Source organism: Dendrobates tinctorius, unplaced genomic scaffold (assembly GCF_039654945.1).
Source record: "Dendrobates tinctorius isolate UK_male_01 unplaced genomic scaffold, ASM3965494v1 ptg000151l, whole genome shotgun sequence".
In the NCBI taxonomy this organism is placed as follows: Eukaryota; Metazoa; Chordata; class Amphibia; order Anura; family Dendrobatidae; genus Dendrobates; species Dendrobates tinctorius.
The window spans coordinates 1,504,052-1,528,862 of NW_027361818.1; the positions used below are offsets into that span (position 1 = coordinate 1,504,052).

The 24,811-nt window shown below is 34.9% G+C and overlaps 11 non-coding genes across 11 annotated transcripts; all 11 read right to left on the minus strand.

The window, feature by feature from the left end:
* Positions 1-1,276: 1,276 nt before the first annotated feature.
* Positions 1,277-1,347, minus strand: TRNAS-UGA (transfer RNA serine (anticodon UGA)). The gene has a single exon. It is a non-coding gene; the product is annotated as a tRNA-Ser (tRNA).
* Positions 1,348-2,120: 773 nt separating this feature from the next.
* TRNAS-CGA (transfer RNA serine (anticodon CGA)) lies at positions 2,121-2,202 on the minus strand. Its single transcript has one exon. It is a non-coding gene; the product is annotated as a tRNA-Ser (tRNA).
* Positions 2,203-3,797: 1,595 nt separating this feature from the next.
* Positions 3,798-3,879, minus strand: TRNAS-CGA (transfer RNA serine (anticodon CGA)). Its single transcript has one exon. It is a non-coding gene; the product is annotated as a tRNA-Ser (tRNA).
* A 1,595-nt stretch (positions 3,880-5,474) lies between these two features.
* Positions 5,475-5,556, minus strand: TRNAS-CGA (transfer RNA serine (anticodon CGA)). Its single transcript has one exon. It is a non-coding gene; the product is annotated as a tRNA-Ser (tRNA).
* Positions 5,557-7,973: 2,417 nt separating this feature from the next.
* Positions 7,974-8,055, minus strand: TRNAS-CGA (transfer RNA serine (anticodon CGA)). The gene has a single exon. It is a non-coding gene; the product is annotated as a tRNA-Ser (tRNA).
* A 1,596-nt stretch (positions 8,056-9,651) lies between these two features.
* TRNAS-CGA (transfer RNA serine (anticodon CGA)) lies at positions 9,652-9,733 on the minus strand. Its single transcript has one exon. It is a non-coding gene; the product is annotated as a tRNA-Ser (tRNA).
* A 1,595-nt stretch (positions 9,734-11,328) lies between these two features.
* On the minus strand, positions 11,329-11,410 carry TRNAS-UGA (transfer RNA serine (anticodon UGA)). The gene has a single exon. It is a non-coding gene; the product is annotated as a tRNA-Ser (tRNA).
* A 1,595-nt stretch (positions 11,411-13,005) lies between these two features.
* Positions 13,006-13,087, minus strand: TRNAS-UGA (transfer RNA serine (anticodon UGA)). Its single transcript has one exon. It is a non-coding gene; the product is annotated as a tRNA-Ser (tRNA).
* A 5,349-nt stretch (positions 13,088-18,436) lies between these two features.
* Positions 18,437-18,518, minus strand: TRNAS-UGA (transfer RNA serine (anticodon UGA)). The gene has a single exon. It is a non-coding gene; the product is annotated as a tRNA-Ser (tRNA).
* A 2,586-nt stretch (positions 18,519-21,104) lies between these two features.
* TRNAS-UGA (transfer RNA serine (anticodon UGA)) lies at positions 21,105-21,186 on the minus strand. Its single transcript has one exon. It is a non-coding gene; the product is annotated as a tRNA-Ser (tRNA).
* Positions 21,187-22,781: 1,595 nt separating this feature from the next.
* On the minus strand, positions 22,782-22,863 carry TRNAS-CGA (transfer RNA serine (anticodon CGA)). The gene has a single exon. It is a non-coding gene; the product is annotated as a tRNA-Ser (tRNA).
* Between the last annotated feature and the right edge of the window lie 1,948 nt (positions 22,864-24,811).

Here is a 24,811-nt window from a genome sequence, read left to right on the forward strand (position 1 = left end):
TCCCAACTTTTACTATATTTTCTTTTCACTAATCTTTCATAAGCAAAATCCAATCTTTTCAAAACTAATACAATAAACTGAACATGATTTCATCCAACATGAAGATTTCAAGTCCATCGTCTTAAAAATGCAGCCATCAAAATATGTGACATTGCTGATGGTTCTCAGTTGTCTTTTTGGAACCAGTTTAAATACTTTAATTGACATTTTATTGCTGAAAGAAATTTGGTGTAGAGGATTTCCAGCTATCAATACATAGATTTCTATTATCTGCAAATGATGTCATCAATATCATGGGAAACATCTAGTAATATTTTTTTAAGTTTTCATACTTGTTAATTTCAATCTTGAGACAGATTTCGACTCAAACATATTTAGTTGTCCCATTTTCATATGTCTTGGCCCATTTTAATAATATACTGTATATATTATTTTACTCTTTTCGAGAAGGTCCAAAGTTTTGACCAAGTAAAACACTGCACTGTGAACAGGTTTTGAACCTGTGTGGAGATTTGCGGCCATCACAGCCAATTATAGGCTCACTTTATCAGATGTGTTTGCCATGTGAACACAGAGAACAGCCTGTGAGAAGATTTTGGCCTAAGTTCGCATTAATATCTATTGTAGGATACAGCCATGAGCAAGAGAACTTGACTGACTTACTGAAGAGAAAGGAGTGGTCTGAGATCAAAGAATAGAAGGAGATGAATGGATTGTATATTGAGAAACGCAGAGATTTTGTTGACCACATGTTTCTCATGGTTAAAATTGTCTTTGGTTTCCGCACACTGTCAGGGAATTAATCTGCATTGTTTTATTATTCCCAGCTTCTGCTATATTTTCTTTTCACTAATCTTTCATGTGCAAAATCCAATCTTTTCAAAGGTAAAACAATAAACTGTGAACACGATTTCATTCAACATGAAGATTTCAAGTCCATCGTCTTAAAAATGCAGCCATCAAAATATATGGCATTGCTGATGGTTCTCAGTTGTGTTTTTGGAACCAGTCTAAATACTTTCATTGACTTTTTATTGCTGAAAGAAATTTGGTGTAGAGGATTTCCAGCAACCAATACGGGCAAATGATGTCATCAATATCATGCGAAACATGTAGTAACATTTCTTGAAGTTTTTATACTGCTTAATTTCATTCTTGAGGCAGATTTTGAGTCAAACATGTTGGAGTTGTCCCATTTTCATATCACTTGGCCCGTTTTAATAATATACTGTATATATTATTTTACTCTTTTCGAGAAGGTCCAAGTAAAACACTGCGCTGTGAACAGGATTTGAACCTGTGCGTTGGATTTCAAGTCCAACGCCTTAACCACTCGGCCATCACAGCCAACTGTTGAATAATCTATCAGATGTTTTTGCCATGTGAGCACAGAGGGAAAGCCTGTGAGAAGATTTTGGTCTAAGTTCACCTGAATCTCTACTGAACTACACAGCCATGAGCATGAAAACTAGACTGACTTACTGAAGAGAAAGAAGTGGTCTGAGATCAAAGAGTAGAAGGAGATAAATGGATTGTATATTAAGAAACGCAGTGATTTTGTTGACCACATGTTTCTCATGCTTAAAATTGTGGTTGGACACCGCGCACTGCCAGGGAATTAATCTGCATTTTTTTATTATTCCCAACTTTTACTATATTTTCTTTTCACTAATCTTTCATAAGCAAAATCCAATCTTTTCAAAACTAATACAATAAACTGAACATGATTTCATCCAACATGAAGATTTCAAGTCCATCGTCTTAAAAATGCAGCCATCAAAATATATGGCATTGCTGATGGTTCTCAGTTGTCTTTTTGGAACCAGTTTAAATACTTTCATTGACTTTTTATTGCTGAAAGAAATTTGGTGTAGAGGATTTCCAGTTATCAAAACATAGATTTCTATTATCTGCAAATGATGTCATCAATATCATGGGAAACATTGAGTAATATTTCTTGAAGTTTTCATACTGCTTTATTTCATTCTTGAGGCAGAGTTTGAGTCAAATATGTTGAAGTTGTCCCATTTTCATATCACTTTGCCCGTTTTAATAATATACTGTATATATAATTTTACTCTTTTCGAGAAGGTCCAAAGTTTTGACCAAGTAAAACACTGTGCTGTGAACAGGATTTGAACCTGTGCGGGGATACCCCATTGGATTTCGAGTCCAACGCCTTAACCACTTGGCCATCACAGCCAACTTTTGACTAATCTATCAGATGTTTTTGCCATGTGAGCACAGAGGGAGAGCCTGTGAGAAGATTTTGGTCTAAGTTCACCTGAATCTCTACTGAACTACAAAGCCATGAGCATGAAAACTAGGCTGACTTACTGAAGAGAAAGAAGTGGTCTGAGATCAAAGAGTAGAAGGAGATAAATGGATTGTATATTAAGAAACGCAGTGATTTTGTTGACCACATGTTTCTCATGCTTAAAATTGTGGTTGGACACCGCGCACTGCCAGGGAATTAACCTGCATTTTTTTTTTTATTCCCAACTTTTACTATATTTTCTTTTCACTAATCTTTCATAAGCAAAATCCAATCTTTTCAAAACTAATACAATAAACTGAACATGATTTCATCCAACAAGAAGATTTCAAGTCCATCGTCTTAAAAATGCAGCCATCAAAATATATGGCATTGCTAATGGTTCTCAGTTGTCTTTTTGGAACCAGTTTAAATACTTTAATTGACATTTTATTGCTGAAAGAAATTTGGTGTAGAGGATTTCCAGCTATCAATACATAGATTTCTATTATCTGCAAATGATGTCATCAATATCATGGGAAACATCTAGTAATATTTCTTTAAGTTTTCATACTTGTTAATTTCATTCTTGAGACAGATTTCGACTCAAATATATTTAGATATCCCATTTTCATATGTCTTGGCCCATTTTAATAATATACTGTATATATTATTTTACTCTTTTCGAGAAGGTCCAAAGATTTGACCAAGTAAAATACTGCACTGTGAACAGGATTTGAACCTGTGTGGGGATTTGCGGCCATCACAGCCAATTATAGGCTCACCTTTTCAGATGTGTTTGCCATGTGAACACAGAGAACAGCCTGTGAAAAGATTTTGGCCTAAATTCGCATGAATATCTATTGTAGGATACAGCCATGAGCAAGAGAACTTGACTGACTTACTGAAAGGAAAGGAGTGGTCTGAGATTAAAGAGTAGAAAGAGATGAATGGATTGTATATTGAGAAACGCAGAGATTTTGTTGACCACGTGTTTCTCATGGTTAAAATTGTCTTTGGTTTCCGCACACTGTCAGGGAATTAATCTGTATTGTTTTATTATTCCCAGCTTTTACTATATTTTCTTTTCACTAATCTTTCATGTGCAAAATCCAATCTTTTCAAAGGTAAAACAATAAACTGTGAACACGATTTCATCCAACATGAAGATTTCAAGTCCATCGTCTTAAAAATGCAGCCATCAAAATATATGGCATTGCTGATGATTCTCAGTTGTCTTTTTGGAACCAGTTTAAATACTTTCATTGACTTTTTATTGCTGAAAGAAATTTGGTGTAGAGGATTTCCAGCAACCAATACATAGATTTCTATTATCTGCAAATGATTTCATCAATATCATGGGAAACATCGAGTAATATTTCTTGGCGTTTTCATACTGCTAAATCTCATTCTTGAGGCAGGTTTCGAGTCAAACATGTTAAGTTGTCCCATTTTCATATCACTTGGCCCGTTTTAATAATAACTGTATATATTATTTTACTCTTTTCGAGAAGGTCCAAAGTTTTGACCAAGTAAAACACAGCGCTGTGAACAGGATTTGAACCTGTGCGTGGATACCCCATTGGATTTCGAGTCCAACGCCTTAACCACTCGGCCATCACAGCCAACTGTTGAATAATTTATCAGATGTTTTTGCCATGTCAGCACAGAGGGAGAGCCTGTGAGAAGATTTTGGTCTAAGTTCACCTGAATCTCTACTGAACTACAAAGCCATGAGCATGAAAACTAGACTGACTTACTGAAGAGAAAGAAGTGGTCTGAGATCAAAGAGTAGAAGGAGATAAATGGATTGTATATTAAGAAACGCAGTGATTTTGTTGACCACATGTTTCTCATGCTTAAAATTGTGGTTGGACACCGCGCACTGCCAGGGAATTAATCTGCATTTTTTTTATTATTCCCAACTTTTACTATATTTTCTTTTCACTAATCTTTCATAAGCAAAATCCAATCTTTTCAAAACTAATACAATAAACTGAACATGATTTCATCCAACATGAAGATTTCAAGTCCATCGTCTTAAAAATGCAGCCATCAAAATATATGGCATTGCTGATGGTTCTCAGTTGTCTTTTTGGAACCAGTTTAAATACTTTAATTGACATTTTATTGCTGAAAGAAATTTGGTGTAGAGGATTTCAGCTATCAATACATAGATTTCTATTATCTGCAAATGATGTCATCAATATCATGGGAAACATCTAGTAATATTTCTTTAATTTTTCATACTTGTTAATTTCATTCTTGAGACAGATTTCGACTCAAATATATTTAGTTGTCCCATTTTCATATGTCTTGGCCCATTTTAATAATATACTGTATATATTATTTTACTCTTTTCGAGAAGGTCCAAAGATTTGACCAAGTAAAATACTGCACTGTGAACAGGATTTGAACCTGTGTGGGGATTTGCGGCCATCACAGCCAATTATAGGCTCACCTTATCAGATGTGTTTGCCATGTGAACACAGAGAACAGCCTGTGAAAAGATTTTGGCCTAAATTCGCATGAATATCTATTGTAGGATACAGCCATGAGCAAGAGAACTTGACTGACTTACTGAATAGAAAGGAGTGGTCTGAGATTAAAGAGTAGAAGGAGATGAATGGATTGTATATTGAGAAACGCAGAGATTTTGTTGACCACGTGTTTCTCATGGTTAAAATTGTCTTTGGTTTCCGCACACTGTCAGGGAATTAATCTGTATTGTTTTATTATTCCCAGCTTTTACTATATTTTCTTTTCACTAATCTTTCATGTGCAAAATCCAATCTTTTCAAAGGTAAAACAATAAACTGTGAACACGATTTCATCCAACATGAAGATTTCAAGTCCATCGTCTTAAAAATGCAGCCATCAAAATATATGGCATTGCTGATGGTTCTCAGTTGTCTTTTTGGAACCAGTTTAAATACTTTCATTGACTTTTTATTGCTGAAAGAATTTTGGTGTAGAGGATTTCCAGCAACCAATACATAGATTTCTATTATCTGCAAATGATGTCATCAATATCATGGGAAACACCGAGTAATATTTCTTGGCGTTTTCATACTGCTAAATCTCATTCTTGAGGCAGGTTTCGAGTCAAACATGTTAAGTTGTCCCATTTTCATATCACTTGGCCCGTTTTAATAATATACTGTATATATTATTTTACTCTTTTCGAGAAGGTCCAAAGTTTTGACCAAGTAAAACACAGCGCTGTGAACAGGATTTGAACCTGTGTGGGGATACCCCATTGGATTTCGAGTCCAACGCCTTAACCACTCGGCCATCACAGCCAACTGTTGAATAATCTATCAGATGTTTTTGCCATGTGAGCACAGAGGGAGAGCCTGTGAGAAGATTTTGGTCTAAGTTCACCTGAATCTCTACTGAACTACAAAGCCATGAGCATGAAAACTAGACTTACTTACTGAAGAGAAAGAAGTGGTCTGAGATCAAAGAGTAGAAGGAGATAAATGGATTGTATATTAAGAAACGCAGTGATTTTGTTGACCACATGTTTCTCATGCTTAAAATTGTGGTTGGACACCGCGCACTGCCAGGGAATTAATCTGCATTTTTTTTATTATTCCCAACTTTTACTCTATTTTCTTTTCACTAATCTTTGATAAGCAAAATCCAATCTTTTCAAAACTAATACAATAAACTGAACATGATTTCATCCAACATGAAGATTTCAAGTCCATCGTCTTAAAAATGCAGCCATCAAAATATATGGCATTGCTGATGGTTCTCAGTTGTCTTTTTGGAACCAGTTTAAATACTTTAATTGACATTTTATTGCTGAAAGATATTTGGTGTAGAGGATTTCCAGCTATCAATACATAGATTTCTATTATCTGCAAATGATGTCATCAATATCATGGGAAACATCTAGTAATATTTCTTTAAGTTTTCATACTTGTTAATTTCATTCTTGAGACAGATTTCGACTCAAACATATTTAGTTGTCCCTTTTTCATATGTCTTGGCCCATTTTAATAATATACTGTATATATTATTTTACTCTTTTCGAGAAGGTCCAAAGTTTTGACCAAGTAAAACATTGCACTGTGATCAGGATTTGAACCTGTGTGGGGATTTGCGGCCATCACAGCCAATTATAGGCTCACCTTATCAGATGTGTTTGCCATGTGAACACAGAGAACAGCCTGTGAAAAGATTTTGGCCTAAATTCGCATGAATATCTATTGTAGGATACAGCCATGAGCAAGAGAACTTGACTGACTTACTGAATAGAAAGGAGTGGTCTGAGATTAAAGAGTAGGAGGAGATGAATGGATTGTATATTAAGAAACGCAGTGATTTTGTTGACCACATGTTTCTCATGCTTAAAATTGTGGTTGGACACCGCGCACTGCCAGGGAATTAATCTGCATTTTTTTTATTATTCCCAACTTTTACTATATTTTCTTTTCACTAATCTTTCATAAGCAAAATCCAATCTTTTCAAAACTAATACAATAAACTGAACATGATTTCATCCAACATGAAGATTTCAAGTCCATCGTCTTAAAAATGCAGCCATCAAAATATATGGCATTGCTGATGGTTCTCAGCTGTCTTTTTGGAACCAGTTTAAATACTTTAATTGACATTTTATTGCTGAAAGAAATTTGGTGTAGAGGATTTCAGCTATCAATACATAGATTTCTATTATCTGCAAATGATGTCATCAATATCATGGGAAACATCTAGTAATATTTCTTTAAGTTTTCATACTTGTTAATTTCATTCTTGAGACAGATTTCGACTCAAATATATTTAGTTGTCCCATTTTCATATGTCTTGGCCCATTTTAATAATATACTGTATATATTATTTTACTCTTTTCGAGAAGGTCCAAAGATTTGACCAAGTAAAATACTGCACTGTGAACAGGATTTGAACCTGTGTGGGGATTTGCGGCCATCACAGCCAATTATAGGCTCACCTTATCAGATGTGTTTGCCATGTGAACACAGAGAACAGCCTGTGAAAAGATTTTGGCCTAAATTCCCATGAATATCTATTGTAGGATACAGCCATGAGCAAGAGAACTTGACTGACTTACTGAATAGAAAGGAGTGGTCTGTGATTAAAGAGTAGAATGAGATGAATGGATTGTATATTGAGAAACGCAGAGATTTTGTTGACCACGTGTTTCTCATGGTTAAAATTGTCTTTGGTTTCCGCACACTGTCAGGGAATTAATCTGTATTGTTTTATTATTCCCAGCTTTTACTATATTTTCTTTTCACTAATCTTACATGTGCAAAATCCAATCTTTTCAAAGGTAAAACAATAAACTGTGAACACGATTTCATCCAACATGAAGATTTCAAGTCCATCGTCTTAAAAATGCAGCCATCAAAATATATGGCATTGCTGATGGTTCTCAGTTGTCTTTTTGGAACCAGTTTAAATACTTTCATTGACTTTTTATTGCTGAAAGAAATTTGGTGTAGAGGATTTCCAGCAACCAATACATAGATTTCTATTATCTGCAAATGATGTCATCAATATCATGGGAAACATCGAGTAATATTTCTTGGCGTTTTCATACTGCTAAATCTCATTCTTGAGGCAGGTTTCGAGTCAAACATGTTAAGTTGTCCCATTTTCATATCACTTGGCCCGTTTTAATAATATACTGTATATATTATTTTACTCTTTTCGAGAAGGTCCAAAGTTTTGACCAAGTAAAACAAAGCGCTGTGAACAGGATTTGAACCTGTGCGGGAATACCCCATTGGATTTCGAGTCCAACGCCTTAACCACTCGGCCATCACAGCCAACTGTTGAATAATCTATCAGATGTTTTTGCCATGTGAGCACAGAGGGAGAGCCTGTGAGAAGATTTTGGTCTACGTTCACCTGAATCTCTACTGAACTACAAAGCCATGAGCATGAAAACTAGACTGACTTACTGAAGAGAAAGAAGTGGTCTGAGATCAAAGAGTAGAAGGAGATAAATGGATTGTATATTAAGAAACGCAGTGATTTTGTTGACCACATGTTTCTCATGCTTAAAATTGTGGTTGGACACCGCGCACTGCCAGGGAATTAATCTGCATTTTTTTTATTATTCCCAACTTTTACTATATTTTCTTTTCACTAATCTTTCATAAGCAAAATCCAATCTTTTCAAGACTAATACAATAAACTGAACATGATTTCATCCAACATGAAGATTTCAAGTCCATCGTCTTAAAAATGCAGCCATCAAAATATATGGCATTGCTGATGGTTCTCAGTTGTCTTTTTGAAACCAGTTTAAATACTTTAATTGACATTTTATTGCTGAAAGAAATTTGGTGTAGAGGATTTCCAGCTATCAATACATAGATTTCTATTATCTGCAAATGATGTAATCAATATCATGGGAAACATCTAGTAATATTTCTTTAAGCTTTCATACTTGTTAATTTCATTCTTGAGACAGATTTCGACTCAAATATATTTAGTTGTCCCATTTTCATATGTCTTGGCCCATTTTAATAATATACTGTATATATTATTTTACTCTTTTCGAGAAGGTCCAAAGATTTGACCAAGTAAAATACTGCACTGTGAACAGGATTTGAACCTGTGTGGGGATTTGAGGCCATCACAGCCAATTATAGGCTCACCTTATCAGATGTGTTTGCCATGTGAACACAGAGAACAGCCTGTGAAAAGATTTTGGCCTAAATTCGCATGAATATCTATTGTAGGATACAGCCATGAGCAAGAGAACTTGACTGACTTACTGAATAGAAAGGAGTGGTCTGAGATTAAAGAGTAGGAGGAGATGAATGGATTGTATATTGAGAAACGCAGAGATTTTGTTGACCAGGTGTTTCTCATGGTTAAAATTGTCTTTGGTTTCCGCACACTGTCAGGGAATTAATCTGTATTGTTTTATTATTCCCAGCTTTTACTATATTTTCTTTTCACTAATCTTTCATGTGCAAAATCCAATCTTTTCAAAGGTAAAACAATAAACTGTGAACACGATTTCATCCAACATGAAGATTTCAAGTCCATCGTCTTAAAAATGCAGCCATCAAAATATATGGCATTGCTGATGGTTCTCAGTTGTCTTTTAGGAACCAGTTTAAATACTTTTATTGACTTTTTATTGCTGAAAGAAATTTGGTGTAGAGGATTTCCAGCAACCAATACATAGATTTCTATTATCTGCAAATGATGTCATCAATATCATGGGAAACATCGAGTAATATTTCTTGGCGTTTTCATACTACTAAATCTCATTCTTGAGGCAGATTTCGGTTCAAACATGTTAAGTTGTCCCATTTTGATATCACTTGGCCCGTTTTAATAATATACTGTATATATTATTTTACTCTTTTCGAGAAGGTCCAAAGTTTTGACCAAGTAAAACACAGCGCTGTGAACAGGATTTGCACCTGTGCGGGGATACCCCATTGGATTTCGAGTCCAACGCCTTAACCACTCGGCCATCACAGCCAACTGTTGAATAATCTATCAGATGTTTTTGCCATGTGAGCACAGAGGGAGAGCCTGTGAGAAGATTTTGGTCTAAGTTCACCTGAATCTCTACTGAACTACAAAGCCATGAGCATGAAAACTAGACTGACTTACTGAAGAGAAAGAAGTGGTCTGAGATCAAAGAGTAGAAGGAGATAAATGGATTGTATATTAAGAAACGCAGTGATTTTGTTGACCACATGTTTCTCATGCTTAAAATTGTGGTTGGACACCGCGCACTGCCAGGGAATTAATCTGCTTTTTTTTATTATTCCCAACTTTTACTATATTTTCTTTTCACTAATCTTTCATAAGCAAAATCCAATCTTTTCAAAACTAATACAGTAAACTGAACATGATTTCATCCAACATGAAGATTTCAAGTCCATCGTCTTAAAAATGCAGCCATCAAAATATATGGCATTGCTGATGGTTCTCAGTTGTCTTTTTGGAACCAGTTTAAATACTTTAATTGACATTTTATTGCTGAAAGAAATTTGGTGTAGAGGATTTCCAGCTATCAATACATAGATTTCTATTATCTGCAAATGATGTAATCAATATCATGGGAAATATCTAGTAATACTTTTTTAAGCTTTCATACTTGTTAATTACATTCTTGAGACAGATTTCGACTCAAATATATTTAGTTGTCCCATTTTCACATGTCTTGGCCCATTTTAATAATAAACTGTATATATTATTTTACTCTTTTCGAGAAGGTCCAAAGATATGACCAAGTAAAATACTGCACTGTGAACAGGATTTGAACCTGTGTGGGGATTTGCGGCCATCACAGCCAATTATAGGCTCACCTTATCAGATGTGTTTGCCATGTGAACACAGAGAACAGCCTGTGAAAAGATTTTGGCCTAAATTCGCATGAATATCTATTGTAGGATACAGCCATGAGCAAGAGAACTTGACTGACTTACTGAATAGAAAGGAGTGGTCTGAGATTAAAGAGTAGAAGGAGATGAGTGGATTGTATATTGAGAAACGCAGAGATTTTGTTGACCACGTGTTTCTCATGGTTAAAATTGTCTTTGGTTTCCGCACACTGTCAGGGAATTAATCTGTATTGTTTTATGATTCCCAGCTTTTACTATATTTTCTTTTCACTAATCTTTCATGTGCAAAATCCAATCTTTTCAAAGGTAAAACAATAAACTGTGAACACGATTTCATCCAACATGAAGATTTCAAGTCCATCGTCTTAAAAATGCAGCCATCAAAATATATGGCATTGCTGATGGTTCTCAGTTGTCTTTTTGGAACCAGTTTAAATACTTTCATTGACTTTTTATTGCTGAAAGAAATTTGGTGTAGAGGATTTCCAGCAACCAATACATAGATTTCTATTAACTGCAAATGATGTCATCAATATCATGGGAAACATCGAGTAACATTTCTTGGAGTTTTCATACTGCTAAAACTCATTCTTGAGGCAGATTTCGAGTCAAACATGTTAAGTTGTCCCATTTTCATATCACTTGGCCTGTTTTAATAATATACTGTATATATTATTTTACTCTTTTCGAGAAGGTCCAAAGTTTTGACCAAGTAAAACACTGCGCTGTGAACAGGATTTGAACGTGTGCGGGGATACCCCATTGGATTTCAAGTCCAACACCTTAACCACTCGGCCATCACAGCCAACTGTTGCATAATCTATCAGATGTTTTTGCCATGTGAGCACAGAGGGAGAACCTGTGAGAAGATTTTGGTCTAAGTTCACCTGAATCTCTACTGAACTACAAAGCCATGAGCATGAAAACTAGACTGACTTACTGAAGAGAAAGAAGTGGTCTGAGATCAAAGAGTAGAAGGAGATAAATGGATTGTATATTAAGAAACGCAGTGATTTTGTTGACCACATGTTTCTCATGCTTAAAATTGTGGTTGGACACCGCGCACTGCCAGGGAATTAATCTGCATTTTTTTTATTATTCCCAACTTTTACTCTATTTTCTTTTCACTAATCTTTGATAAGCAAAATCCAATCTTTTCAAAACTAATACAATAAACTGAACATGATTTCATCCAACATGAAGATATCAAGTCCATCGTCTTAAAAATGCAGCCATCAAAATATATGGCATTGCTGATGGTTCTCAGTTGTCTTTTTGGAACCAGTTTAAATACTTTAATTGACATTTTATTGCTGAAAGATATTTGGTGTAGAGGATTTCCAGCTATCAATACATAGATTTCTATTATCTGCAAATGATGTCATCAATATCATGGGAAACATCTAGTAATATTTCTTTAAGTTTTCATACTTGTTAATTTCATTCTTGAGACAGATTTCGACTCAAACATATTTAGTTGTCCCTTTTTCATATGTCTTGGCCCATTTTAATAATATACTGTATATATTATTTTACTCTTTTCGAGAAGGTCCAAAGTTTTGACCAAGTAAAATATTGCACTGTGATCAGGATTTGAACCTGTGTGGGGATTTGCGGCCATCACAGCCAATTATAGGCTCACTTTATCAGATGTGTTTGCCATGTGAACACAGAGAACAGCCTGTGAGAAGATTTTGGCCTAAGTTCGCATGAATATCTATTTAGGATACAGCCATGAGCAAGAGAACTTGACTGACTTACTGAAGAGAAAGGAGTGGTCTGAGATCAAAGAGTAGAAGGAGATGAATGGATTGTATATTGAGAAACGCAGAGATTTTGTTGACCACATGTTTCTCATGTTTAAAATTGTCTTTGGTTTCCACACACTGTCAGGGAATTAATCTGCATTGTTTTATTATTCCCAGCGTCTACTATATTTTCTTTTCACTAATCTTTCATGTGCAAAATCCAATCTTTTCAAAGGTAAAACAATAAACTGTGAACACGATTTCATCCAACATGAAGATTTCAAGTCCGTCGTCTTAAAAATGCAGCCATCAAAATATATGGCATTGCTGATGGTTCTCAGTTGTCTTTTTGGAACCAGTTTAAATACTTTCATTGACTTTTTATTGCTGAAAGAAATTTGGTGTAGAGGATTTCCAGCAACCAATACATAGATTTCTATTATCTGCAAATGATGTCATCAATATCATGGGAAACATCGAGTAATACTTCTTGGAGTTTTCATAATGCTAAATCTCATTCTTGAGGCAGATTTCGAGTCAAACATGTTAAGTTGTCCCATTTTCATATCACTTGGCCCTTTTTAATAATATACTGTATATATTATCTTACTCTTTTCGAGAAGGTCCAAAGTTTTGACCAAGTAAAACACTGCGCTGTGAACAGGATTTGAACTTGTGCGGGTATACCCCATTAGATTTCAAGTCCAACGCCTTAACCACTCGGCCATCACAGCCAACTGTTGAATAATCAATCAGATGTTTTTACCATGTGAGCACAGAGGGTGAGCCTGTGAGAAGATTTTGGTCTAAGTTCACCTGAATCTCTACTGAACTACAAAGCCATGAGCATGAAAACTAGACTGACTAACTGAAGAGAAAGAAGTGGTCTGAGATCAAAGAGTAGAAGGAGATAAATGGATTGTATATTAAGAAACGCAGTGATTTTGTTGACCACATGTTTCTCATGCTTAAAATTGTGGTTGGACACCGCGCACTGCCAGGGAATTAATCTGCATTTTTTTTATTATTCCCAACTTTTACTATATTTTCTTTTCACTAATCTTTCATAAGCAAAATCCAATCTTTTCAAAACTAATACAATAAACTGAACATGATTTCATCCAACATGAAGATTTCAAGTCCATCGTCTTAAAAATGCAGCCATCAAAATATATGGCATTGCTGATGGTTCTCAGTTGTCATTTTGGAACCAGTTTAAATACTTTAATTGACATTTTATTGCTGAAAGAAATTTGGTGTAGAGGATTTCCAGCAACCAATACATAGATTTCTATTATCTGCAAATGATGTCATCAATATCATGGGAAACATCTAGTAATATTTCTTTAAGTTTTCATACTTGTTGATTTCATTCTTGAGACAGATTTCGACTCAAATATATTTAGTTGTCCCATTTTCATATGTCTTGGCCTATTTTAATAATATACTGTATATATTATTTTACTCTTTTCGAGAAGGTCCAAAGTTTTGACCAAGTAAAATACTGCACTGTGAACTGGATTTGAACCTGTGTGGGGATTTGCGGCCATCACAGCCAATTATAGGCTCACCTTATCAGATGTGTTTGCCATGTGAACACAGAGAACAGCCTGTGAAAAGATTTTGGCCTAAATTCGCATGAATATCTATTGTAGGATACAGCCATGAGCATGAAAACTAGACTGACTTACTGAAGAGAAAGAAGTGGTCTGAGATCAAAGAGTAGAAAGAGATAAATGGATTGTATATTAAGAAACGCAGTGATTTTGTTGACCACATGTTTCTCATGCTTAAAATTGTGGTTGGACACCGCGCACTGCCAGGGAATTAATCTGCATTTTTTTTATTATTCCCAACTTTTACTATATTTTCTTTTCACTAATCTTTCATAAGCAAAATCCAATCTTTTCAAAACTAATACAATAAACTGAACATGATTTCATCCAACATGAAGATTTCAAGTCCATCGTCTTAAAAATGCAGCCATCAAAATATATGGCATTGCTGATGGTTCTCAGCTGTCTTTTTGGAACCAGTTTAAATACTTTAATTGACATTTTATTGCTGAAAGAAATTTGGTGTAGAGGATTTCAGCTATCAATACATAGATTTCTATTATCTGCAAATGATGTCATCAATATCATGGGAAACATCTAGTAATATTTCTTTAAGTTTTCATACTTGTTAATTTCATTCTTGAGACAGATTTCGACTCAAATATATTTAGTTGTCCCATTTTCATATGTCTTGGCCCATTTTAATAATATACTGTATATATTATTTTACTCTTTTCGAGAAGGTCCAAAGATTTGACCAAGTAAAATACTGCACTGTGAACAGGATTTGAACCTGTGTGGGGATTTGCGGCCATCACAGCCAATTATAGGCTCACCTTATCAGATGTGTTTGCCATGTGAACACAGAGAACAGCCTGTTAAAAGATTTTGGCCTAAATTCGCATGAATATCTATTGTAGGATACAGCCATGAGCAAGAGAACTTGACTGACTTACTGAATAGAAAGGAGTGGTCTGTGATTAAAGAGTAGAATGAGATGAATGGATTGTATATTGAGAAACGCAGAGATTTTGTTGACCACGTGTTTCTCATGGTTAAAATTGTCTTTGGTTTCCGCACACTGTCAGGGAATTAATCTGTATTGTTTTATTATTCCCAGCTTTTACTATATTTTCTTTTCACTAATCTTTCATGTGCAAAATCCAATCTTTTCAAAGGTAAAACAATAAACTGTGAACACGATTTCATCCAACATGAAGATTTCAAGTCCATCGTCTTAAAAATGCAGCCATCAAAATATATGGCATTGCTGATGGTTCTCAGTTGTCTTTTTGGAACCAGTTTAAATACTTTCATTGACTTTTTATTGCTGAAAGAAATTTGGTGTAGAGGATTTCCAGCAACCAATACATAGATTTCTATTATCTGCAAATGATGTCATCAATATCATGGGAAACATCGAGTAATATTTCTTGGCGTTTTCATACTGCTAAATCTCATTCTTGAGGCAGGTTTCGAGTCAAACATGTTAAGTTGTCCCATTTTCATATCACTTGGCCCGTTTTAATAATATACTGTATATATTATTTTACTCTTTTCGAGAAGGTCCAAAGTTTTGACCAAGTAAATCATTGCACTGTGATCAGGATTTGAACATGTGTGGGGATTTGCGGCCATCACAGCCAATTATAGGCTCACTTTATCAGATGTGTTTGCCATGTGAACACAGAGAACAGCCTGTGAGAAGATTTTGGCCTAAGTTCACATGAATATCTATTTAGGATACAGCCATGAGCAAGAGAACTTGACTGACTTACTGAAGAGAAACGAGTGGTCTGAGATCAAAGAGTAGAAGGAGATGAATGGATTGTATATTGAGAAATGCAGAGATTTTGTTGACCACATGTTTCTCATGGTTAAAATTGTCTTTGGTTTCCACACACTGTCAGGGAATTAATCTGCATTGTTTTATTATTCCCAGCGTCTACTATATTTTCTTTTCACTAATCTTTCATGTGCAAAATCCAATCTTTTCAAAGGTAAAACAATAAACTGTGAACACGATTTCATCCAACATGAAGATTTCAAGTCCATCGTCTTAAAAATGCAGCCATCAAAATAGTGATTTTGTTGACCACATGTTTCTAATGCTTAAAATTGTGGTTGGACACCGCGCACTGCCAGGGAATTAATCTGCTTTTTTTTATTATTCCCTACTTTTACTATATTTTCTTTTCACTAATCTTTCATAAGCAAAATCCAATCTTTTCAAAACTAATACAATAAACTGAACATGATTTCATCCAACATGAAGATTTCAAGTTCATCGTCTTAAAAATGCAGCCATCAAAATATATGGCATTGCTGATGGTTCTCAGTTGTCTTTTTGGAACCAGTTTAAATACTTTAATTGACATTTTATTGCTGAAAGATATTTGGTGTAGAGGATTTCCAGCTATCAATACATAGATTTCTATTATCTGCAAATGATGTCATCAATATCATGGGAAACATCTAGTAATATTTCTTTAAGTTTTCATACTTGTTAATTTCATTCTTGAGACAGATTTCGACTCAAACATATTTAGTTGTCCCATTTTCATATGTCTTGGCCCATTTTAATAATATACTGTATATATTATTTTACTCTTTTCGAGAAGGTCCAAAGTTTTGACCAAGTAAAACATTGCACTTTGATCAGGATTTGAACGTGTGTGGGGATTTGCGGCCATCACAGCCAATTATAGGCTCACTTTATCAGATGTGTTTGCCATGTGAACACATACAACAGCCTGTGAGAAGATTTTGGCCTAAGTTCGCATGAATATCTATTTAGGATACAGCCATGAGCAAGAGAACTTGACTGACTTAAAGAAGAGAAAGGAGTGGTCTGAGATCAAAGAGTAGAAGGAGATGAATGGATTGTATATTGAGAAACGCAGAGATTTTGTTGACCACATGTTTCTCATGGTTAAAATTGTCTTTGGTTTCCACACACTGTCAGGGAATTAATCTGCATTGTTTTATTATTCCCAGCGTCTACTATATTTTCTTTTCACTAATCTTTCATGTGCAAAATCCAATCTTTTCAAAGGTAAAACAATAAACTGTGAACACGATTTCATCCAACATGAAGATTTCAAGTCCATCGTCTTAAAAATGCAGCCATCAAAATAGTGATTTTGTTGACCACATGTTTCTCATGCTTAAAATTGTGGTTGGACACCGCGCACTGCCAGGGAATTAATCTGCATTTTTTTATTATTCCCAACTTTTACTATATTTTCTTTTCACTAATCTTTCATAAGCAAAATGCAATCTTTTCAAAACTGATACAATAAACTGAACATGATTTCATCCAACATCAAGATTCAAGTCCATCGTCTTAAAAATGCAGCCATCAAAATATATGGCATTGCTGATGGTTCTCAGTTGTCTTTTTGGAACCAGTTTAAATACTTTAATTGACATTTTATTGCTGAAAGAAATTTGGTGTAGAGGATTTCCAGCTATCAATACATAGATTTCTATTATCTGCAAATGATGTCATCAATATCATGGGAAACATCTAGTAATATTTCTTTAAGTTTTCATACTTGTTAATTTCATTCTTGAGACAGATTTCGACTCAAATATATTTAATTGTCCCATTTTCATATGTCTTGGCCCATTTTAATAATATACTGTATATATTATTTTACTCTTTTCGAGAAGGTCCAAAGTTTTGACCAAGTAAAACACTGCACTGTGAACAGGATTTGAACCTGTGTGGGGATTTGCGGCCATCACAGCCAATTATAGGCTCACCTTATCAGATGTGTTTGCCATGTGAACACAGAGAACAGCCTGTGAAAAGATTTTGGCCTAAATTCGCATGAATATCTATTGTAGGATACAGCCATGAGCAAGAGAACTTGACTGACTTACTGAATAGAAAGGAGTGGTCTGAGATTAAAGAGTAGAAGGAGATGAGTGGATTGTATATTGAGAAACGCAGAGATTTTGTTGACCACGTGTTTCTCATGGTTAAAATTGTCTTTGGTTTCCGCACACTGTCAGGGAATTAATCTGTATTGTTTTATTATTCCCAGCTTTTACTATATTTTCTTTTCACTAATCTTTCATGTGCAAAATCCAATCTTTTCAAAGGTAAAACAATAAACTGTGAACACGATTTCATTCAACATGAAGATTTCATGTCCATCGTCTTAAAAATGCAGCCATCAAAATATATGGCATTGCTGATGGTTCTCAGTTGTCTTTTTGGAACCAGTTTAAATACTTTCATTGACTTTTTATTGCTGAAAGAAATTTGGTGTAGAGGATTTCCAGCAACCAATACATAGATTTCTATTATCTGCAAATGATGTCATCAATATCATGGGAGACATCGAGTGATATTTCTTGGAGTTTTCATACTGCTAAATCTCATTCTTGAGGCAGATTTCGAGTCAAACATGTTAAGTTGTCTCATTTTCATATCACTTGGCCCGTTTTAATAATATACTGTATATATTATTTTACTCTTTTAGAGAAGGTCCAAAGTTTTGACCAAGTAAAACACTGTGCTGTGAACAGGATTTGAACCTGTGCGGGGATACCCCATTGGATTTCAAGTCCAACACCTTAACAACTCGGCCATCACAGCCAACTGTTGCATAATCTATCAGATGTTTTTGCCATGTGAGCACAGAGGGAGAGCCTGTGAGAAGATTTTGGTCTAAGTTCACCTGAATGTCTACTGAACTACAAAGCCATGAGCATGAAAACTAGACTGACTTACTGAAGAGAAAGAAGTGGTCTGAGATCAAAGAGTAGAAGGAGATAAATGGATTGTATAATAAGAAACGCAGTGATTTTGTTGACCACATGTTTCTCATGGTTAAAATTGTGGTTGGACACCGCGCACTGCCAGGGAATTAATCTGCATTTTTTTTATTATTCCCAACTTTTACTATATTTTCTTTTCACTAATCTTTGATAAGCAAAATCCAATCTTTTCAAAACTAATACAATAAACTGAACATGATTTCATCCAACATGAAGATTTCAAGTCCATCGTCTTAAAAATGCAGCCATCAAAATATATGGCATTGCTGATGGTTCTCAGTTGTCTTTTTGGAACCAGTTTAAATACTTTAATTGACATTTTATTGCTGAAAGATATTTGTTGTAGAGGATTTCCAGCTATCAATACATAGATTTCTATTATCTGCAAATGATGTCATCAATATCATGGGAAACATCTAGTAATATTTCTTTAAGTTTTCATACTTGTTAATTTCATTCTTGAGACAGATTTCGACTCAAACATATTTAGTTGTCCCATTTTCATATGTCTTGTCCCATTTTAATAATATACTGTATATATTATTTTACTCTTTTCGAGAAGGTCCAAAGTTTTGACCAAGTAAATTATTGCACTGTGATCAGGATTTGAACATGTGTGGGGATTTGCGGCCATCACAGCCAATTATAGGCTCACTTTATCAGATGTGTTTGCCATGTGAACACAGAGAACAGCCTGTGAGAAGATTTTGGCCTAAGTTCGCATGAATATCTATTTAGGATACAGCCATGAGCAAGAGAACTTGACTGACTTACTGAAGAGAAACGAGTGGTCTGAGATCAAAGAGTAGAAGGAGATGAATGGATTGTATATTGAGAAATGCAGAGATTTTGTTGACCACATGTTTCTCATGGTTAAAATTGTCTTTGGTTTCCACACACTGTCAGGGAATTAATCTGCATTGTTTTATTATTCCCAGCGTCTACTATATTTTCTTTTCACTAATCTTTCATGTGCAAAATCCAATCTTTTCAAAGGTAAAACAATAAACTGTGAACACGATTTCATCCAACATGAAGATTTCAAGTCCATCGTCTTAAAAATGCAGCCATCAAAATAGTGATTTTGTTGACCACATGTTTCTCATGCTTAAAATTGTGGTTGGACACCGCGCACTGCCAGGGAATTAATATGCTTTTTTTTATTATTCCCTACTTTTACTATATTTTCTTTTCACTAATCTTTCATAAGCAAAATCCAATCTTTGCAAAACTAATACAATAAACTGAACATGATTTCATCCAACATGAAGATTTCAAGTCCATCGTCTTAAAAATGCAGCCATCAAAATATATGGCATTGCTGATGGTTCTCAGTTGTCTTTTTGGAACCAGTTTAAATACTTTAATTGACATTTTATTGCTGAAAGATATTTGGTGTAGAGGATTTCCAGCTATCAATACATAGATTTCTATTATCTGCAAATGATGTCATCAATATCATGGGAAACATCTAGTAATATTTCTTTAAGTTTTCATACTTGTTAATTTCATTCTTGAGACAGATTTCGACTCAAATATATTTAATTGTCCCATTTTCATATGTCTTGGCCCATTTTAATAATATACTGTATATATTATTTTACTCTTTTCGAGAAGGTCCAAAGTTTTGAACAAGTAAAACACTGCACTGTGAACAGGATTTGAACCTGTGTGGGGATTTACGGCCATCACAGCCAATTATAGGCTCACCTTATCAGATGTGTTTGCCATGTGAACACAGAGAACAGCCTGTGAAAAGATTTTGGCCTAAATTCGCATGAATATCTATTGTAGGATACAGCCATGAGCAAGAGAACTTGACTGACTTACTGAATAGAAAGGAGTGGTCTGAGATTAAAGAGTAGAAGGAGATGAGTGGATTGTATATTGAGAAACGCAGAGATTTTGTTGACCACGTGTTTCTCATGGTTAAAATTGTCTTTGGTTTCCGCACACTGTCACGGAATTAATTTGTATTGTTTTATTATTCCCAGCTTTTACTATATTTTCTTTTCACTAATCTTTCATGTGCATAATCCAATCTTTTCAAAGGTAAAACAATAAACTGTGAACACGATTTCATCCAACATGAAGATTTCAAGTCCATCGTCTTAAAAGTGCAACCATCAAAATATATGGCATTGCTGATGGTTATCAGTTGTCTTTTTGGAACCAGTTTAAATACTTTCATTGACTTTTTATTGCTGAAAGAAATTTGGTGTAGAGGATCGAGTAATATTTCTTGGAGTTTTCATACTGCTAAATCTCATTCTTGACGCAGATTTTGAGTCAAACATGTTAAGTTGTCCCATTTTCATATCACTTGGCCCGTTTTAATAATATACTGTATATATTATTTTACTCTTTTCGAGAAGGTCCAAAGTTTTGACCTAGTAAAACCCTGCACTGTGGACAGGATTTGAACCTGTGCGGGGATACCCCATTGGATTTCAAGTCCAACACCTTAACCACACGGCCATCACAGCCAACAGTTGAATAAACTATCAGATGTTTTTGCCATGTGAGCACAGAGGGAGAGCCTGTGAGAAGATTTTGGTCTAAGTTCACCTGAATCTCTACTGAACTACAAAGCTATGAGCATGAAAACTAGACTGACTTACTGAAGAGAAAGAAGTGGTCTGAGATCAAAGAGTAGAAGGAGATAAATGGATTGTATATTAAGAAACGCAGTGATTTTGTTGACCACATGTTTCTCATGGTTAAAATTGTGGTTGGACACCGCGCACTGCCAGGGAATTAATCTGCATTTTTTTATTATTCCCAACTTTTACTATATTTTCTTTTCACTAATCTGTGATAAGCAAAATCCAATCTTTTCAAAACTAATACAATAAACTGAACATGATTTCATCCAACATGAAGATTTCAAGTCCATCGTCTTAAAAATGCAGCCATCAAAATATATGGCATTGCTGATGGTTCTCAGTTGTCTTTTTGGAACCAGTTTAAATACTTTAATTGATATTTTATTGCTGAAAGATATTTGGTGTAGAGGATTTCCAGCTATCAATACATAGATTTCTATTATCTGCAAATGATGTCATCAATATCATGGAAAACATCTAGTAATATATCTTTAAGTTTTCATACTTGTTAATTTCATTCTTGAGACAGATTTCGACTCAAACATATTTAGTTGTCCCATTTTCATATGTCTTGGCCCATTTTAATAATATACTGTATATATTATTTTACTCTTTTCGAGAAGGTCCAAAGTTTTGACCAAGTAAAACATTGCACTGTGATGAGGATTTGAACCTGTGTGTGGATTTGCAGCCATCACAGCCTATTATAGGCTCACTTTATCAGATGTGTTTGCCATGTGAACACAGAGAACAGCCTGTGAGAAGATTTTGGCCTAAGTTCGCTTGAATATCTATTGTAGGATACAGCCATGAGCAAGAGAACTTGACTGACTTACTGAAGAGAAAGGAGTGGTCTGAGATCAAAGAGTAGAAGGAGATGAATGGATTGTATATTGAGAAACGCAGAGATTTTGTTGACCACATGTTTCTCATGGTTAAAATTGTCTTTGGTTTCCACACACTGTCAGGGAATTAATCTGCATTGTTTTATTATTCCCAGCGTCTACTATATTTTCTTTTCACTAATCTTTCATGTGCAAAATCCAATCTTTGCAAAGGTAAAACAATAAACTGTGAACACGATTTCATCCAACATGAAGATTTCAAGTCCATCGTCTTAAAAATGCAGCCATCAAAATATATGGCATTGCTGATGGTTCTCAGTTGTCTTTTTGGAACCAGTTTAAATACTTTCATTGACTTTTTATTGCTGAAAGAAATTTGGTGTAGAGGATTTCCAGCAACCAATACATAGATTTCTATTATCTGCAAATGATGTCATCAATATCATGGGAAACATCGAGTAATATTTCTTGGAGTTTTCATACTGCTAAATCTCATTCTTGAGGCAGATTTCGAGTCAAACATGTTAAGTTGTCCCATTTTCATATCACTTGGCCCGTTTTAATAATATACTGTATATATTATTTTACTCTTTTCGAGAAGGTCCAAAGTTTTGACCAAGTAAAACACTACGCTGTGAACAGGATTTGAACCTGTGCAGGGATACCCCATTGGATTTCGAGTCGAACGCCTTAAACACTCGACCATCACAGCCAACTGTTGAAGAATTCATTAGATGTTTTTGCCATGTGAGGACAGAGGGAGAGCCTGTGAGAAGATTTTGGTCTAAGTTCACCTGAATCTCTACTGAACTACAAAGCCATGAGCATGAAAACTAGACTGACTTACTGAAGAGAAAGAAGTGGTCTGAGATCAAAGAGTAGAAGGAGATAAATGGATTGTATATTAAGAAACGCAGTGATTTTGTTGACCACATGTTTCTCATGCTTAAAATTGTGGTTGGACACCGCGCACTGCCAGGGAATTAATCTGCATTTTTTTATTATTCCCAACTTTTACTATATTTTCTTTTCACTAATCTTTCATAAGCAAAATCCAATCTTTTCAAAACTAATACAATAAACTGAACATGATTTCATCCAACATGAAGATTTCAAGTCCATCGTCTTAAAAATGCAGCCATCAAAATATATGGCATTGCTGATGGTTCTCAGTTGTCTTTTTGGAACCAGTTTAAATACTTTAATTTACATTTTATTGCTGAAAGAAATTTGGTGTAGAGGATTTCCAGCTATCAATACATAGATTTCTATTATCTGCAAATGATGTCATCAATATCATGGGAAACATCTAGTAATATTTCTTTAAGTTTTCATACTTGTTAATTTCATTCTTGAGACAGATTTCGACTCAAATATATTTAATTGTCCCATTTTCATATGTCTTGGCCCATTTTAATAATATACTGTTTATATTATTTTACTCTTTTCGAGAAGGTCCAAAGTTTTGACCAAGTAAAACACTGCACTGTGAACAGGATTTGAACCTGTGTGGGGATTTGCGGCCATCACAGCCAATTATAGGCTCACCTTATCAGATGTGTTTGCCATGTGAACACAGAGAACAGCCTGTGAAAAGATTTTGGCCTAAATTCGCATGAATATCTATTGTAGGATACAGCCATGAGCAAGAGAACTTGACTGACTTACTGAATAGAAAGGAGTGGTCTGAGATTAAAGAGTAGAAGGAGATGAGTGGATTGTATATTGAGAAATGCAGAGATTTTGTTGACCACGTGTTTCTCATGGTTAAAATTGTCTTTGGTTTCCGCACACTGTCAGGGAATTAATCTGTATTGTTTTATTATTCCCAGCTTTTACTATATTTTCCTTTTACTAATCTTTCATGTGCAAAATCCAATCTTTTCAAAGGTAAAACAATAAACTGTGAACACGATTTCATCCAACATGAAGATTTCAAGTCCATCGTCTTAAAAATGCAGCCATCAAAATATATGGCATTGCTGATGGTTCTCAGTTGTCTTTTTGGAACCAGTTTAAATACTTTCATTGACTTTTTATTGCTGAAAGAAATTTGGTGTAGAGGATTTCCAGCAACCAATACATAGATTTCTATTATCTGCAAATGATGTCATCAATATCATGGGAAACATCGAGTAATATTTCTTGGAGTTTTCATACTGCTAAATCTCATTCTTGAGGCAGATTTCGAGTCAAACATGTTAAGTTGTCCCATTTTCATATCACTTGGCCCGTTTTAATAATATACTGTATATATTATTTTACTCTTTTCGAGAAGGTCCAAAGTTTTGACCAAGTAAAACACTGCGCTGTGAACAGGATTTGAACCTGTGCGGGGATTTGCGGCCATCACAGCCAATTATAGGCTCACTTTATCAGATGTGTTAGCCACGTGAAAACAGAGAACAGCCTGTGAAAAGATTTTGTCCTAAATTCGCATGAATATCTATTGTAGGATACAGCCATGAGCAAGAGAACTTGACTGACTTACTGAAGAGAAAGGAGTGGTCTGAGATTAAAGAGTAGAAGGAGATGAATGGATTGTATATTGAGAAACGCAGAGATTTTGTTGAACACGTGTTTCTAATGGTTAAAATTGTCTTTGGTTTCCGCACACTGTCAGGGAATTAATCTGCATTGTTTTATTTTTCCCAGCTTTT